Below are 17,962 nucleotides of genomic sequence, written 5' to 3'. Positions count from 1 at the left end.
AAAAAAAAAAAGATAAAGCCTATCACTTCTTTAAATATCTTATTCAGAACCAGTTTTCTGACTTGTAACTCTGTTGTAGGACCATTGGCAACTTGTGTGTTTCAGACAGAAACTTGACAGGCGACCTTGCAAAAACCATCACCACCACCACCAAAAAAAAAAAAAAAAAAAAAAAAGTCCACTGGGGTATGCTGAGTCTGCATGTATTATGGAAAGGGACCTGAGAGCATTGTGAAATTTGGGAAAATCTCTTCCTTCTCATAAACAAGCAAATCTGCTGCAAACCAACATTTCCAGTTTAAAATCAACATTCTTAACTAGTCGCCCTCCCAGTCTGAGAGATCTTGTGAGAGGAATTATTTCAACTATTCAGAATTTCAGGGAAAAAAAAAAAAAAAAAAAAAAAAAAAAAAAAAAAAAAAAAAAAAAAAGTTAAAAAACAAGTTTTCTGTGTGGAAAATAAATGCTAGAAATGCCTAGGCCAGTTTTCTGTGCAAAGCTGGGGTATCTTGTATCTTCAGTGCTAGGTCAGGCTGCTCAGGGCTTTATTCATTCAGTTTTGAAAGCTCCCAAGGAGAGAAATTGCACTCCTGTCTTGGCATTGTGCTCTACCACATGGGCCTCCTCACAGTGAATGGTTTTGCCTTTGTGTGTAGCCAGGATTTCATTTACTGTGACTTCTTACAGTTGCTTTTGTCCTTTTGCTGTGCGTTGTCTCTTTCTTCTCTGCAATCTTCCTCTTGGTCTCGGGGAGAAGGCAGTAATTACTGCCTTTGACCTCCTGGCTGCATTGCTGCCTGCACTACCCTGCTTGCGGCCATAAAACTGTTGAAGGTGTTCAAGGGAAAACTCATCTGAAAGTGCAGATAACAAATAACAATTTTACACAATCTCAACTAGAAGTACCTATCTGTGCTATAATTTAGTAGTGTCCTTTCAGAGAGCTAAAGAAAGTGCCTGCAAGCCTAAGCAAAGCTGTTCCTCGCTGTGGACAAGGGCAGGTCACCTCTCCTTGATCTTTGTCAGTGTCATGTTGCCTAGGACATGCAAGAGTCTTTGAGTTTTCCAAAAGTTTCTCAAAGCCAAAGACAGAGACAATATTGAGGGGTCACATCTTCCGTCTGCCTCCCTGTGTCGTCCTCTAATTGTGGCAAGCTGTCAAGCCCATAGCTACATGGTGGGATTGAGCATCCAAGATCTAGTATGCCTCCAGATCCCTCTCTGCGGGGCTGCTCTCCAGCGTCTCGTCACCCAGTCTGTACGTGTAGCCAGGGTTGCCTCGTCCGAAGTGCAGGACCCGGCACTTGCCTTTGTTAAACTTCATGTGGCTGGTGATCGCCCAGCTCTCCAATCTGTCCAGGTCTCTCTGCAAGGCCTTTCCACCCTCATCTGAGTTCACAGCTCCTCCAGGTTTGGTGTCGTCAGTAAATTTGCTCAAAACACCCTCTAGTCCTACATCCAAATCATTTATAAAAACATTGAAGAGGACTGGCCCTAAAATGGAGCCTTGAGGGACCCCACTAATGACCATCTGCCAGCCAGATGTGGCCCCATTTACCACAACCCTTTGAGCCCTGCCTGTCGGCCAATTGCTCACCCATTGTGTGATGTTTTTGTTAAGTTGTATGCTGGACATTTTGTCCAGTAGGATCCTATGGGAAACCGTGTCAGAAGCTTTTCTGAAGTCCAAAAAGATCAAATAGCTTGTCCTATAGCTTTGACCTTCCAGGCCTGCACATCCACTTGGCCACTGAGTTGACAGTCACAGGTGGTGATTTTCCATAACCTTCCTGTGGTGATCGCTGGTGTCTCACAGACAGCATGGTTTCTGGATCACTTGGCAATATGAGTGGGAGAATGCAGGTTGTTGTGGAGAAACCCCTAACCACGGGCTTGTGACTGTGTGTGACCATGCAGTTAGGGAACCACATTAATTTGGGTTGGCACCAGGGTAGACCCACAGAACCCCTGAGACAAGGAGACATCTTCAGCTCTGCAGCAAGAAATGTCCCTCAGCCCAAGGTATTTGTTTTGAAGGAGAAAGCCCCAAACTCAAATTTTGAGGTTTGTGGTTAGTGCTGCCAGCCTGCGGTGTGAGTTAGGGCATTTTTTCTGCATGGCTGGGACTCAGTGCCTCTGCAGAAGGACTTGGGCATGGATTTTGTGTCCTTTGCTGGTGAGCGGCTTCGTATGTCCTCCATGGATAAGAGTTATGGCATGGGCCTGGTCATGTTAAGAGGGAGATTTCAGCTCCCTGGGCATGACCCCATGTGATATTGCCGCAGGAAATTGCAGAGATTTCCGAATTACAGGTAACTTTAGACACAAGGCTGCCTTTCTTTGTGCTGACACATCAGGAGGAGAAGCAGGACCCATGGGGCCTGCGCGAATTTTACAAGCACACACAGCAGCCTGTTAAGAGCTGAGCTCCTGGCCTCACACTTACTGCCAGCCTAGCATGTTAACTGTGCCCCTGGTATAAATATAATTCCTCAGGTCCTGCAGGCTGGCTCCTTCAGCTCCTCTACTGAGGCTCCTCATTATCGAATCCTCCATAGGGTTGCAAACATTTCTGCACCTCATTATTTGCTGCTTCTGGATAGAAGCCTGCTTGGAGCTTCATTAACAAAGATTATCATTGTGAACCATGACTAATTCCTCCCAAAGCACTTCCTTCTCTCATGATCATTTTTAAGTTTAAAAATAAATCCCAGCTGCCCCTCTTCGCTGGAGCTTGTGCAAAGTACAATGGCAGCCTGATAAGATTATTACTGCACTGATCACATGCTGGTCTCTATCAGAGGCTCCAGAAGAAGCTTATTTTGCTTTAAGGATCAGGGAAGAATTTCTCTAAGCTTTACAGGAAATAAAAAATAATAAGAAAAAAAAAAAAGTAAGGAAAAAAAATGCTTGTCCTTACACTACCATACTGACTTGCTTACAGGAATGAACCTCATAAACTTGTAAAACTCAAGGGACCAAAATTTAAACAAATATTTACTTGAAACAAGGCAGAAGGAGCCGTGACTGGGACAACTGGCACTGTTCCTTCTGAAACTTCACTTTGCAGCTACCATTATCCAAACCAATCTTAACAGAGAAGGGAAAAGGGAGCCCTTTCACCTCCCCACCAGAAACCCCCCCCCACTGCTGGGCTGTTATCGCTAAGCTTTGTTTTTGGCTACCATTATTTCATACTGCCACCCACCCAGACAGTGCTGCTCACACAGGGATAAACCAAGCAGACCTTAGAGTCCCATTTTATCCCCAGTTCTCCACGGGCTGTAATTAAGGGGTGCTCAGGCCAGGCAGATGGGGAGCCCTGCACTGCCTGCAGCAGCAGCTCGGGTAGGATCAATTGCGATAATTTACAGCCACAGAGACCACACTGACAGACACCAAAAGGGAAGGCAGCCTACATTTTCAGCTGCCCTTGAGGACACACTCCCAACAAGCCTTGTGGAAAGCTGTTGTTGCTCTAGGAGGTCTTTACATTCAGCTCATGACTTTGAAAAGAAGCACCGACTGATTCCTTGTTGACGCCATGGGAAAGGACACTTCCCTTCCCAAAGCAGCTGGCATAATGCCTGAAATCAAGCCAGACATCTCCTCGGACCGTAATTTCACAGGGCAATGACATGGTAGCAACAGATCTGCAGAAGGAGTTTGAAGGAAGAAACAACAACAACAACAAAACAGGCTTGTGTTCTTCTCTTCAGAGCACAGATAACCTCTGCGCATGTTTGGTCATGCTGGGAGAACATGGAGATATTGGGCACGGTTGTTATCAATCGTCTGCCTAAGTCTGAGATAAAAACTTGATGTAATAGAGGTCTCCTTCCATACTGAGGCCAATGGAGTGTTTGCACCTTTCAGCTACCACCAGGCTGCCAGAGCAGCCGCGGAGGTAAGGGAACGAGACTCCTGGAGACATATTACATACAATCGATTCTGTCAAGGTCTTTCAAAGCTTTCAGCAATTTCAGAGCACCATAAATAAACAAACACATAAATAAATAAATAATAAATAAATAAATAGTATATTTACCTATCCTATACCTAAGCAGTACATTTACCTATTTACCTTAGATAGTGTATTTACCTATCTTTACCTGTCTTTGCTGCTGATAGCCCTCCGGTTTCAGGAGGCTCTCAGACAGCTTCTGCTCTCACGTACCTTGCAAAAAGCTCTTCACCAAGCTTTCCTGCCTTTACTTCAGCTTTCTTTCAGTCGGTTCATTTGCCCGTTTTTTTCTGGCCTTTCTGCTGCAGTGTGGGAGGATGTCGCTGGAGGTTAACGAGATGCGCAGACACATTTGAAATGTTTGCTGGCTTGGACTTCTGCACCTGCTACCACTGCAAACTGTTCTCCGCTCTACAAAATGATTCCCTTTTGACAAAAATAACCAAAAGAGAATTGTTTTCAGCACAGCTCTTTCTGTTTATCTCCCCTTCTCTCTGCGAGATCCACCTCTTTTTGCACTTCTTTCCTGAAGAAGTTTTCTGAAATGTTTTCTCTCCTGGGAGGGCAGCTGGGAGGAAATGCCCTTTCAGCCCTTGGCCATCAGCCTTGCATTTCTGTCTTGGTGTACTGAGAGATGGTCAGGGATTTCAGGAGAGATGCACCAAGTGGCTTTGCTTCTCTGTCTGACACTTGAGGCTGTGCCCTTGGCACCTCCCAGCCTGTCCAGTGCAGCAGGCCCTCCACACACGTGCACATACACCACAGGAGGACCGCACTTGTGGTGGGCAGATGTCCAGCCCACTGGGGCTGCTGGGTGGGCATGGAGATCTCCTCCAGCAGCAGGAGCAGAGCTGGGGAACCCATTTCCATCCCACAGCAGGGTGTGAGGAGTCCTTCACAAGGGCAGTGCCCCTGCTTCACCAAGCTGGCTGCTGACGGCCTGGTGACACACTCCTCAGGCACCACGATGCACGCATCAGGAGGGTCTTGAGGACTTCTGGTTTTATGCAGCAGACTTGCAATACGCTGTTGTATTGTGCTGCCTGGGAAATTGACCCTCGTGCTGCTTGTGCTCAGTGCAGGCAGCAGGCAACCCTGTGCTCCTGGCAGCTTTTGCTGTTTTAGCTATTTCTGTGGTCTAGGGCTGAGCGAAAGGAAGACCCCACTTCCTGATGGGCACAGGAGGAGCCCTGGACAACCTCTGTGTGTCTGAACCCGAACAGGACAAGGAAACAGAGGCTTTTTCACCCGCTCACCCGAGCAGGAACAGCACAAGCAAGGGCTTAGCTGGCTCCTTTTTGGCTAGCTTCCCACAGGAAAGCTCCACCGCTCCGAAATGCCTGCTTTAGGGGAGACTCTCCCCCTCTCACGTGGAAATTCTTGGCACATAGGGAAGTTGCTGTGCCTGTGCTCTTGCTGAGAGATACTGAAAGAGCTCCTGACGCAGGGCTTTAGGATCAAACACCAGGAAGCTGTTCTTTGCTCTGCATCTGGCTGACTCATCCCTCACACGAGCAAAGAGCTCTGCAGCAGGTTCGGGCGTGCAGAGCCATCCGTCTCTGTCTTCTGCATCAGTCAGCAGCCGAGAGGCAATAAATTCCCTCTCATGATAACACCTGGTGATTGTGGGCTTGAGGCTGGGCCCTTGGTGCCCCTGTAGCCATAGCATGGGCCACACGTCCCAGAAGTGCGGTATCCTGCCTCTGTCTGGCCCCGTAAATTGATGTTTATGGGGCCGTAAGTGGGTGTCTAGGAACCAGCATCATCTCTGCAAGAAGTTGTGTGGCATTTCCCCTCAGCTTTCTCCCAGTTTCAAACACTTCAGTCTCTGGCATTTCCTGTGATGGATGCAACTTCTGTCTCTTTCGTAACCTCCAAAGAATTTATTTCCCAGTCTGGACCAGTCTCCTCCTGTCACAGCAGGATTTTGGGTGGGTTTTTGAAGAATTGTGACTGTGGCAGCTACCCTGGCTCACTGACAGGGCATGAAGAACAAGTGACAGGCAGGCACGGCATGCTTTCACGGAATTGTCAAGATCATCAAGTGCAACCATCAGCCTGACCTGCTGCATCCCGTCACCAACCCGTGTCCCTCACTGCTACACCCACACACCTCTTAAACATCTCCAAGCATGGGGACACCGCCAGCTCCCTGAGCAGCCTGCTCCAATGCTTGACCTCTCTCTGCGAAGCAAAAATTCACTCTGCTTCCACCGACGCTGCTGGTGCACATCTTTGGAGGTTGGGCTCAGCTGCAAGGGGTGACCCGTGTGCCTGCAAGCATCTCTGGAGGGAGCACCAAAGCGCACTGGGTCTGCAGGGTGTTCTCTTCCAAAAAATATTCCTATTTTTGTCTTTACGGGTAAGTGTCTGTGCTATAAAAATCGCTTCTTTCCCAAAAGTGCTTACTAGTGCTGGTAAATAAGCCAACCCCTCCCACAGGCTATTTTCTTGTCTTTTCTCCCTTAAAACACTCTGTGAAGGCCTGGGGCAGGGACATCTCCCTGTTGCACCACACAACTTGGCTACTGACTGCGTAGGAGCTGCGAAGTGCTCATGTACCAGCGTGCTGCTGAGCCTCAGTTTTTTGTTCCAGTGGCACTGCTGGCTGTGGTTTTCCTTTACGTGTGCTGACGCTTTGCCTGCACACACAGATTCACAACAGGTCTCAGAAATCCTCTTCAGCATCCGTGCTAGCCGCCAGCTCCAGCTCTCCGTGCTGCTTTTCCTGCTCCACTGCTATTGTTCGTGGCATAGATAACAGTTCCTCCTTTTATCTCCTGCTGCCATACCACCTTTGGCACTATCCACCCTCTTTTTTCTCCATTCTTTTTTTTTTTCTTTTTTTTTTTTTTTTTTCTGCTCTGTGTCAGCCCCAGGTCAGGTATTCTTTAGGTTTCCCTCACCGTGGGTGTCTCTGGCTGGGTCCTGGTTGTTCCCCATGCAACTGTGCTGCATGTGCAATGCCTTTCTTTGCCTGCTGCCACGGCACAGTTGTTCTATTAATGCTATAATTTTGAGCCTGATGAGGAGTAGCAGAGCAACCCAGAGGGGCACCAAGGTCCACAAGCTCCTTTTGGACCCAACGAGAACACTGATGGGCCTCCAAGGGCATGTATAGCAACCACACATGTAACAGCAACCCTCCCAGCATGTCCTGCAATTCAGAAAATGAGGAGGAACGTGGTCTTTTTTCACTTGTCCCTTCACCTTTCTCTTTTCTTCTGCCAATCTTGCTTGCCAAAGGTTTGCCTGCTGACCTACAGGGCTTTCTGTCTGTAAAGAGCACAGATGCTTGTGCAAACCACCCAAGGGCTTTTTGCACCAGAGACTTCAGGAAATCATTCCCAAGTCCTATCCCCACCTTGTTTTCCAAACAGACCAGTGAATTTGTGTTTTGCATATGGTCACGTCAGCCCTTGGTGTCTGGACCTAACCAACAGAAAGAAATGTGCTGCTTACGGTGATGGTGCTCATCTTTAATGGGCAAGGATTTTGTATTGGATGCTAATTCCCTAGGAAAAAAAAATAAAATACTTGCTTGCAGATGGGCATTGCTCGTGCTTGGTGCAAAAAGTGATGGTTGGTACTGATCAGGCAATCACAGGATGTGAACAGCTTAAATATTTACCAGGTTTGATCAATGTTACCTCTATGCTAGACATATGATTTATTTATTTTTTTTCAGGGCTGGATGAGCTGGTTTTATGGCGAAATAAACTACCTTAGGTAAAAAATATGAACACAGAGCAATATTCAAGTCCTACTTTGTGTCTATTTTTAATATGCTAAATAATACATGCTGTTTATTTCTTTCTGTTACTCAAAACATCTCAAACACGCAACTATCTCCTAGCAGAAGGTCCAGATGTGGAAAACTGCAGTAGAAATGCTTCTGGCTGTTTGAGAGGTTTGCCTTGTGAACAAATTTTGCCCAAGACACTATTCCCCCCCAAACCAGAAGCTTGATCTGTCTGACTGGCAATTCTGTAATGAGCTGCTCTGTGTGGGAGTCATTACAGGTGTGTTTAACGGTGGGGTGCTCAAGGTCCCACCCAAAGAGACACCCCACATCCCTGTCTCCACCCCAGGAACGTGGCTGTACGTGTGGGCCCAGCTTCAAAGAGCCGGGAGGATGGAGAAAAGGGAGCAAAGTGACATGTCCAGGGACACCTGAGCCCTTGTGTCACGGCCACGTTCCCGTGGGGTGGAAATGAGACGGAGTGGGGCACCACATACAGGCACCATTTGTTGTGGAAAGGTCTGGTCTTAATAAATACATGGTAGTACTGAAAGAGGTAATGAGTGGCAATCAGAACCAGCCACAAAAATCATCTTGTCTCGGTGGCAGCATTGAGTCTGCTCTCGGTTTCAATGGAAACAAGATCACTGGTGCTTACAGTCAGCCACGTGAGGCCCAAAGTCATACCTGCAGTTCTTTCTACTTTCACTGTCATGCCAGGACCAAAACATCTCTTGGACAAGAGGGAAATCAGTTACACTCGTGGTGTTTTGCAGCCTCAATGCCTGATCCAGTCTCGCCCCGTAAACAGCAAGGCTTTCGCTCACTCCCACGTTGCTCCTGCTAAGCGGGTCAGAAGTGCTCGATTCATTCTCAGAAGAAGTAAGTCCATGCTCAGAGGGAAACTCTGACTCATGACCTTTCTGTTTCAATTAAAGGAGTTTGAAGTGTCACTGCATTTTCAGATCAAATAACAGGCACTGGCATTTTCCTAGCAGGAGAGAGATGGGCTCACAGCTCCCACTTCCCTGAGCGCAGCCAGCACCTGGGCTCCACAGTCCCTGACGCAGGTCAAGACCTCCTCCTTTGCTCAGGAAAGTTATTCTGAAACAGCAAAAGACCTTTGGTGACTAGATTTCCATGGTTTAATCAGTCTCAGCTCCTTAGACTGGAGCTGAGATGTTCATTTTCCCTTGCTCAGAGGACCAGGGTATTCCTGTACCATTGACCTGCAGAGGTGGCATCAACACCGGTTTGGGGCTGCAGCAAAGTCCTGGCGGGAACTGGAAAGAGGCATCTGTGCAGTAAAAAAAAAAAAGGATGCCATAGGTGGGAAAGGTTCAAAGCCTTGCTGATGCTTCTGGAAGGAAATTTATTATCCAATATAGTCCTGAGTATCAGGCTCCAGTTGCACAATGCCCATGGTCAGTCCCAGGCTGCAGCGGACAGCAGGGAAGGGGCTTTGGGCAGGTGCCTCCTGCCCCCACCTCCAGCCTAAGGGGCTGGCTCCTGTGGCCAGAGCCTCTGTGCTTTGATACGGAGCTTTGAGGAGTGGCGGGATGGCCTGGGGATGCCCCACTCCCCTACCAGGTGTGCTCACTGGTGTAGGCTGCCAGCAGCCCCACCACCACCACCAGGGCATGCAGTGGAGCTATCTGCATGTCTCTGTCCTCTCAGCAAACCCACGGGGGAAATCTCCTCATCTAGAGGGTGGCTGGCACGGAGGTGCCAGGGCAATGTGCTTGCAAATGGCTGTTCTGCAGCGATCAGGAAGTTGGGAGATCCTTATTTATTTTTTATTTATTTATTTGCAGATTTCCAGATATAAAGACATGTGGGCTGTCCAGGGTTCTGTTGGTTATTGGGCTTTCCTAGAAAAATGTGGTGTGCAGAGACCCTGGGGTGTAGATTTTCTCCCTCTTTGGTGGGGTTTTGGAAGTATGAAGGAAAAAAAAAAAAAAAAAAGGGCAGACTGGGATAAGCTCTGGGGTTTGAGATCCTGCTGGGGCAGCAGACAAAGAAGCTCCTTCAGAGGAGAGCAAACAGGCTGACATCACAGAGGAGTGGCGACCTTGCAGTCATGGTCTGAAAGCTCTTGCTGTGCAGCCCCTCCTGCTCCTGGCACCTCCAACAAAGCAATGGGGTTTTCAGCAGCGAGCCTCTCTTGCCCCGTGAGCACTGTCACACGAAAGCATCCAACAGGAGCCTGTCTGATCTCTGTCACCTGCTCCCTAACCTCTGAAGTCAGGAGGAGAGCCAAGCAGAAAGCTGTGTCCCTCGGACCATCCCAGCTGTCAGTTTAAAGGGGATGAGAAGGAGAAAATGGAGGGGCTTGGAGAAAAAAAAAATAATGCACCAAACATTACGATTGAGCTGCAGCTGCAGCCGACATCAGCAGCAGAAAGAGAAGCAAAAGTGCCAGGTGTCAGGATGAGAGAGTGAGCAGAGGATTCGGATAGCAGCACAGCAGCAACGGGCAGAAGGCAAGCGTCAGGTGCAGGGTGATGCTTCTGCAGGAAGGAATAAGTGTTGTGGGGTGGGTGACAGCAGGCAGGTCCCACTCGAGGAAGGTCATTTCCACGGTAGCACTGGGCAGGTGCCAGCTGCAGTGACATGCAAATGGGAAAGGCACAGAGCTTGGAGAGAGACCAAGCAGGAAGCAATGGACACTATACAGAAGCTTTAGGATTATACATGTAGCTGGGAGAAGGCCAAAAGAAGTCCTAACTTACAGCCTCATTAGGAAGCCTGGTCGTTAACTGCACAGATTTTGCTTGGGCAGGAAAGGGAGGTGTCTTTCAGCGTCCATGAAAGGCATCCTCAGGTGACTGTGCCAGTGAGGATGTCAGGGAAAGCCAGCAGAAAAATAATTACCCCAAGCCTGCAATCTCCCAGAGATCCTTCCCTCCCAATTTAATGAGTCTCTGCTTTCTAAGGCCAGATCCCACTGCTCTCCTCGGCAGCAGGCAGAAAGGGAGGACGTGCTGCTCCCAAAGGGATGGTGCATAAATATAATAAATATAAATATACATTTATACAAATATATTTATATATAAATAAAAACAGTAGGGTGCTCTGCAGCATGCTGCAGAGAGCTCACCTCTGCAGGTCTGGGAGGAAAGCAGGTCCTATAACACTATAACAGAGCTTCTCGAGCCCCCTTTATTGACCAGTTCTTGTCCTCCCTGCTGCCAAGCCACACCTCAGCTTACTCCTTACAACCTGTTAGGGCATCTCAAGAGCAATCCCATTTCTGCTGGCAGCACTGCTCTGGAGGTCAGACAGGTCTAAATGACAAATGGTCACCTTGCGTTGCTTGCTGTTAAAATAAGCTGCTAGTTTGGCTTTAATGTGCTAGGTTATGGACTGTCCTCCAGTTAGTTATTTATTCCTCAAAGCCAGTAGCTAGACCTGTCTCTGATTTTGCATGCCGAAAACGGCAACGGGAAACATTGCCTTGAAACTCCTTCGTTCTTTTTGGGCCTGGATAATTATTTATTTTGATAATTATTTATTTTGTTCCAGACAATGCCATAAAAGAAGAACGGGATTTAAAATATCACCCAAATGCATGTAGAAGGAGGCAAACCGGGATAGTGCAGGGGTCTGAGGGGCACACAAGAAGATCTTGGAGGATGCAACCACCAAACCAAGGCAGGAGCCCAGAGAATCAAGTTGCAAATATTCCTCGGAGGTCAGGAGAAAGCCTCCAGGCCCCTGGTGGGGAGCAGGTGGGTGAGCAAATGTGAGTATCTCGGAGAAGGCTGCTGGACCCTGCTTCCACATGCGGTCCAGAAAGCCTCTGCTCATCCTGGCCTGGCACCCAGTGCCCATCTGTGCCCACACATCCCACATGTATCTACACACTGCTGTATTGAGGTCACCATTTGCTGGTGAAATCCTCGCTTTTGTTTGCCTTCTGCTGTAGATACAAGCACTGGAAGCTGCAGCATCGAGTGTGCAGTGGACCAGGGTAAAACAGGCTCTGCATAAAGTGAAAAGCAGCCAAAATGCAAGTTACCTTAAGGCAAAGAGTTAGTGCATGAAAAAATATATATATATTAAAAAAAAAAAAAAAAGGGGGGGGGAGGGGTGGAGAGAGAATTGCATCTGTTCAGATCAGTGAGTTTCACATTCATAATGGTCAATGCAGGTTGAGATCCATTTACATCTTAGCAAACCCTGCTTTGCTTAACCCCGACTGTAATTACACATGATGTGTGATGATGACTTCCTGCAGGGCTGTGCTAGTCTGCGCAAGGAAGCTGGTACATACCTGCTTGAATCCTTACTTTAGGCTTCCTAGCCTGAATTCCCAGACTTCGGATCTTCAGCAGAAGAAGACTCCCAGTTTTTGGCTTGTGATGGAGGTCGTCAAGAAATGTTGTACTCCTCAGGGGGAGAGGACAGAGCTGGGGCGCGGACAATCCTGCCTGCTCACTGCAGATGCAGCCCAAGAGATTGACGTTGTCCCAGTTTTCCTCCTGATTGCTAATCACTTTCATGTACCGCTGAGCCACGAGCTGGAAACTGCTTCTTGTGAAACCATTGATCCGGCTGTTGGGGTCGTTCTAACATTTATTGGGAACGGAAAGTGCCAGCACCAGAAGCTGGCAGGAATTCCTTGAATTCCTTAATTCCTTAAATTCCTTAAACCATCAAGCTTTATCTTTGGCTAAAAAAATGTTGCAGTTTGTGGTGTAGCAGCTGGAGAACTGCTTGGGTTGTGTTGTCTGGACACAGTGCCATTCCAAAGGGCTGCTAGCTGTAGCCATTTCTGAGGACAGATTAATGAAGATGGGTGAAAAAAAAGAAAGTGTAGTCTGTGCTCTTTACAGAGGGGTAGTCAGGACTGTGTATTTTCATTTGCTTCCTTACTTGGCTCTGGTGCAATGATACCAGGTGAGGGTGTAAGTGAGGTCGTTTCAGCAAAAAATAACGGAGCAGTGATAGCTCTGCAGAACACCTCCTGGACTACATTTCGACCAGTCTGTATCTCATGAGAGCATTGCTGAACTATTTACCTGCTTCACTTCTGCTGAATAATGTGGAAACAGGGCTCAGGGCACAACCAAACACTGGCTGAGGTCAGCCGGGACACGGCGTGTTCAATGCAGCAGGAAGAAAAACACTCCCTGCCCAGCTCTTGGGCCCTCCACTCTTCCTGCCCCAGGGCAAGCAGTCCTCTGGGGCTCTGGTGGGGCCAAGGCCAGCAGGGAAGCCCCAGCAGATCAAGGGGAACCAACCTGGAGGAAATCCATGCCACTGTTTCCAAGCTGTGTTTTCAAGGTGAGAAGGAGAGGGGGCTTGGGAAAGAGAAAAGCCAGCCCCACAAGGGCCCTGCAGGGCAAGATGACCTCTCATCTCGGCCCTGTGGGGACACAGCACGGGTGGCTGGCTGCCCGTGGTCTGCACAGGGAAGGTAAATTAGGGAAACCTCGAGGGGCTGGAAGCATTTCCAGTTTCCTGCTGTCACTACAAACCCAGTTACCGGCCTGCTGGCTGCGTGACCTTGCAGGAGGAGAGCCCAGATGGTGTAAGAGCAGCACGCTTGGGAAGCTGGTCAGCATCCAAAGCAGCAAAATCTGGCGGCAGAGCGAGGGGAAACCAGGTCTTCCTGAAGCTGTGGTTGAAGCTGTGAAGCCTTCTCCATCTGCTAGTCACACAGAGCCTGAACTTTTCGTGGCAGAGTCAAGCAATGAGTCCCAGGCACTCACAGATTTGTGCAAGAGGTCCACGGAGTGCTGATAGCAGCCTCCAGAGAAATTTTAAAATTATGGTTAAAAATAGCAGGTTCAGCTGAGCTTCCAGTTAAAGAAGTAACGCTTAAGAAGCAGCCAAGCCCCTCTGGAGTTAGACATGGGAAATATCCCAGTGCCAGGACAAGAGGCAACGGGCAGCAAGTGGAGCACTGGAGGTGCCCTCTGAACATCAGGAGACAACTCTTTTCTGTTTTGGTGGTGGAGCACTGGCAGAGGTTGCCCAGAGAGGTGGTGGAGTCTCCTCCTTGGAGATCTTCAAAAGCCACCTGGACGTGGTCCTGGCAGCCTGCCCTGGATGGCCCTGCTTGAGCAGGGGTTGGACCAGGTGACCTACAGAGGTGCCTTCGAACCTCAGCCATTCTGTGATTTTGAGAAATAGGAACATAGTCAAAAAAAATCCTGCTAGGATTTGCTGAATGTTATCTGCTGAGGCTGATGGGATCAGCTGGAGGTCTTTGGCCATCACTGGTGCCCACCAGTACCTGATGCCAGCCACCACATCTGGCCACACCGTGACCTGATGGCAGTCAGTGCTGCTCCGTTACCTCAGTGGGGATGAACAGCCTCGGCCAGCATGGCTGGAACCGAGCAGTTTGTGCTTTCCCTGCAAAACAAAGGCTTGTCCTGTGGCGCAGGACCAGCTCCCAGAAAATAAGTGAGACAGCTGGTGCACGAGCGCTGCTCCCTTTCACCTCCCAGCCCTCACACTGATCGCTCTCCAGGCTGCACTGCACGCACCAGGAGGAGCAATAAACACGCTGTGGGCTTTCTGTAGCATGTGCCAGTGCACAGACCTCTCTGGGAGAGGCAGATCCCAGGGAAATTCATGCTGGGAGCTCCTCACAGCACAGTGGCAATGCTTCACCTCTGGCTGGCTGAGCATGAACAAATTTCAGCGTGGTTCTCGTGGGCTCCCCCATTTCCTCCTTGTGCAACCTGGCGTCACACTAATACTTTTTGCATGGGCTTCATGAGTCTCATGCCATGCTTGTGCTCGTGACCTGGCAAAGGGCTGCCCGGGTCAGTGTCCTCCTGGAGCAGCAGCCAGCAGACACCAGGACACCAAGGGTAATTGTTGCTGCTTGCCACTTGCATGCTCTCTCCCTGCCAGAAATGTTAGGAGCAGATGGACGATCTGGGCAGGCTTCCAGACCTCTGCCCGTATTCTAACCTCTTGCAAGCGTCACTGGAAATGCAACGTTCACCCCAAAACCGCTCGAAAGAAAAGCAGGATCCTTTCCTGGGCCTCTGAGCTGCTCATTTCCCTCTGATCCCAGCATCCCAGTGCAAACCTCCTCCATGAAGTGCAGCCCCCTGGGAGCCATGGGCATATGCTCCTGAATCACTTTGCTTTTGCTTTCCTCTGTTGCTCTTCTTCAGCATTCGGACAGCTGTTGGTATGATTAAAATAAACAAACAAACAAACAAATAAATAAATAAAATCTTTTTCCCTTGGACAATGATTTTTATTTCTAAAATTTTTAACACCAGCTCAAATTCAAGGGGCTAACCAAGCTAACGGCAGACTAATCCAGTTGTCCTCAGCAGGCTTGAAAAGATGAAACCCTGAAATATTTGTAAGCTGAAGAAAATGAACTGCAACCACAATGTCGATGGGCAGGGGTGTCCTCTGGTCTCTGTCCTTATCCTTCACCCCCTTGCTGAGGATCTGCTCCCAGCTGCGTCTGGATGGCCGCAGAGCTTTGTTGTCACCACTGACTGGTTTCAAAACGACACGTTGGCTTTTGCTGGAAAAGGCAGCAGTGGCAGCTCTTGGGGTGAATTGGTGAGAAAATCTCGCAGGCTGCTTGCCTGCAGCCTTTCAGTGGGTTGTGCTGGCTCCCCTGGGTGCTCGCTGCAGGGTGGGAACCAGCAGGGCGCCTCCCTGCCAGGCTCACCCTGCAGAAAGCCTTGGGATGAACAGGAAGGTTGAGCAGGACAGGCTGCGGCTTTTGGAACAAAAGCACCCCCCCTGCACTCACCACATGCCCTGCCTGCCTCCTGCTCTTTCCTTTCTGCAGGAGGGGCAGCAGGGCTCGGACACCTCGCTCTCACTGCTTCCACAGCAGGGCACGGACACACATCCTCCCAGGGCAAACCGAAGCATTTTGGGGGCATCAGATCCCTCCTGGCAGAGGACAGATTGCCTGGTCTCCCCCAGCTCTCCTCGTCCTGTTACCCTTCCTCCCTCTCCGGGATGAATCGTGTGCTTCATGTTTTTATTTATGAAGAAAAAGACTGATCTCTCCTTCCCAGCCCAGATTTCAAACACAACATAACAAGAAACCTCCCGGGCTTATTCCGGGACATGTGCTTGCCAAAGGAGGTGTGTGGGGGGAGAAAAGGAAAGCAAATAAGTACAGACAGAGAAAGACGAGGAGGAGGGGAAATGTCGTGCAAACCACTTCCTCTCGGTTGCCCCACAGCCAGTTTCTTTTTTCTTTTTCTGTCCCTGACAATCTGAAAACATCATTACTGCAAGAGGCCAGGGCTCAGCCAAGAAAAGGGGCGTTGGACAAGAACAATTAAGCACTTTGGAAAGATCAGGTCTTTCCTGTTAACAAAATAATACACATTTCCTGGGCTAGTGAAATCTTAACCCTTTGGCCTTAAAATCTCTTTGGTTCTCGGCGCCTTATAAAGAGGAAGTTAAAATTTGGCATGTAGAGATACTGAGAGATAGCTACACGTAAGAAAATCAGAAACGGAGTGATTGTGATGAAACTCACCTGCGTTAGGGAGCAGGAGGATGTTCGCCACCCCACAGGCTTCCCGGTGAAATCAGAAACCTGGAGCGAGCTAACCCCTGACCGAGTGCCCAGAGGAAATCAGCCTGCCAGGCGCTTCCTCCCTCTCTCATCTGCGCTTGGGTTTCCCTTTGAGTCACCCCCCTGCCAGCAGCAGTGCACAGCTGAGGACAAATTTGTTTGGTTTCCCCCCCACTCGTGCCTTACCCGCTTCTTTAAAACTCGCTTTACAGGAGGAAATAGACCTGCAGGATCCTGGTGCTTCGCAGAGGGAGGTGAAAGCTGGTGCTTCTGTGAAATGCTGAGGAAGATTTTGGGCATTTGAGGACTTTGTGCATTTTTTAAAAATTCATTAAACAGTATGGGGGGGGGAGAGCACAACATCTGTGAAAGTAATTGCTTTCTGAACAGCTCCTGTGAGATTTCTCAGAAGGTGACAGGTAGGATGCCAACCCCTTCCTACATCTAAAACTCTGCTTACTGCCCACATCTGAGAAAGAGGTAGGTGCAGTGCTATGGAGTGAAGGTTTTAGGAATGACAACGTTTATTATCAAGCTCTTCTCCTTCCTCTGCCTCTCCCTCCTGCCATTTTTCTCAACCTGCAGGAGTCATCTAGGTGAGAATAATCACGATGTGAAGCATTGATCACAGAGAAACTCCTCAGGGTCTCTCTCACTGGTGCTGCAGGCATCAAAGAGGTGTGAAGCATCCTCAGAGACCTATCACAAGACTGACAGAAGAAGCCATTACAAGTGGGAAGATCAGACACCAGGCTGGGATGGTCCCTCTGGCCCAGTAAATCTCTAGAAATACCAGGGAGTAGCCTACTTGCAGTTTTCCCTTCCCTTCCCTTCCCTTCCCTTCCCTTCCCTTCCCTTCCCTTCCCTTCCCTTCCCGTCCCGTCCCTTCCCTTCCCAGCACTCTGAATCAAAGGTGGGTTGGACATTTATGGAGAAATTTTCCTGTTTCATTTCAGGTTCCTGGGTTTGCAGGAACAGTGTTCCCACCAAAAGGCTGCAGAGCCCAGTATTTGTTTTTCTCTAACTGTTGAGACCTACTATGTTCTTGGCACCGCTTGATGTGTAACATCAACAGTGAAGTTCCTGTTGGCCAACATCCCTGTCTCAGAGCAGGCTTTTCATTCATTAATATCACAAAGCTGAGCAAGAAGCTGGGAGAAGGAGTCTGTCATGGGTTCAAAAAGACACTGGGGGATGAAAATGTTTTCAGATGGTATATGAAGGAAGGCGAGTGGAGGCCACGTGGCGAGCCCCAGCTGGCTGGTGCCGGTGGGAAGGGGGGATGTGAGAGGAGGACAAGGGTTGGTGTTACTTGGAGAGAGATAACCCCGCTGTGGTACATCCTTGCTATCAAAAATGTCTTCAAAACACATGCAGGTAGGGAAGACACCTTGGGGTTACAAGGTCAGCATGCTGTGCCTCTGCTTGTGGCTTTGCTGCAGAATCAGCTGAGGCAAGGGACAAAAGAGCAGCAATGGCTCAGGCAGTGCAGCAGGAAAGGACAAAAAATGTGGTAGATTTGTGGTGTTTCACCCTGGTGGCCAACTAAATTCCACCTCACTCCCCCTCCTCATAGGAAGAGGGGGAGAAAATACAATGAAGAAGGGCTGAAGGTTTGAGATAAGGATGGAGAGATTGCTCAGCAATTATCTTAGAACAATGACTTAGACTAGAACAATGAAGAACTAAAAGCAAGCTACAAACACCTTCCCTCCATCCATCCTGT

General features: G+C 49.0%; 1 long non-coding RNA gene across 1 annotated transcript; it reads right to left on the bottom strand.

The window, feature by feature from the left end:
- Positions 1–7,719: 7,719 nt before the first annotated feature.
- LOC311427801 lies at positions 7,720–16,323 on the bottom strand. Its single transcript, XR_014687572.1, has 4 exons — positions 16,198–16,323; positions 11,983–14,859; positions 8,929–9,003; positions 7,720–8,810 (listed from the first exon to the last, which is right to left on the bottom strand). It is a non-coding gene; the product is annotated as an uncharacterized lncRNA (long non-coding RNA).
- Between the last annotated feature and the right edge of the window lie 1,639 nt (positions 16,324–17,962).

The sequence above is a fragment of the Aythya ferina genome (genome assembly GCF_964211825.1).
Source record: "Aythya ferina genome assembly, chromosome: Z".
In the NCBI taxonomy this organism is placed as follows: domain Eukaryota; kingdom Metazoa; phylum Chordata; class Aves; order Anseriformes; family Anatidae; genus Aythya; species Aythya ferina.
This window is presented reverse-complemented; position numbering and strand designations above follow the sequence as displayed.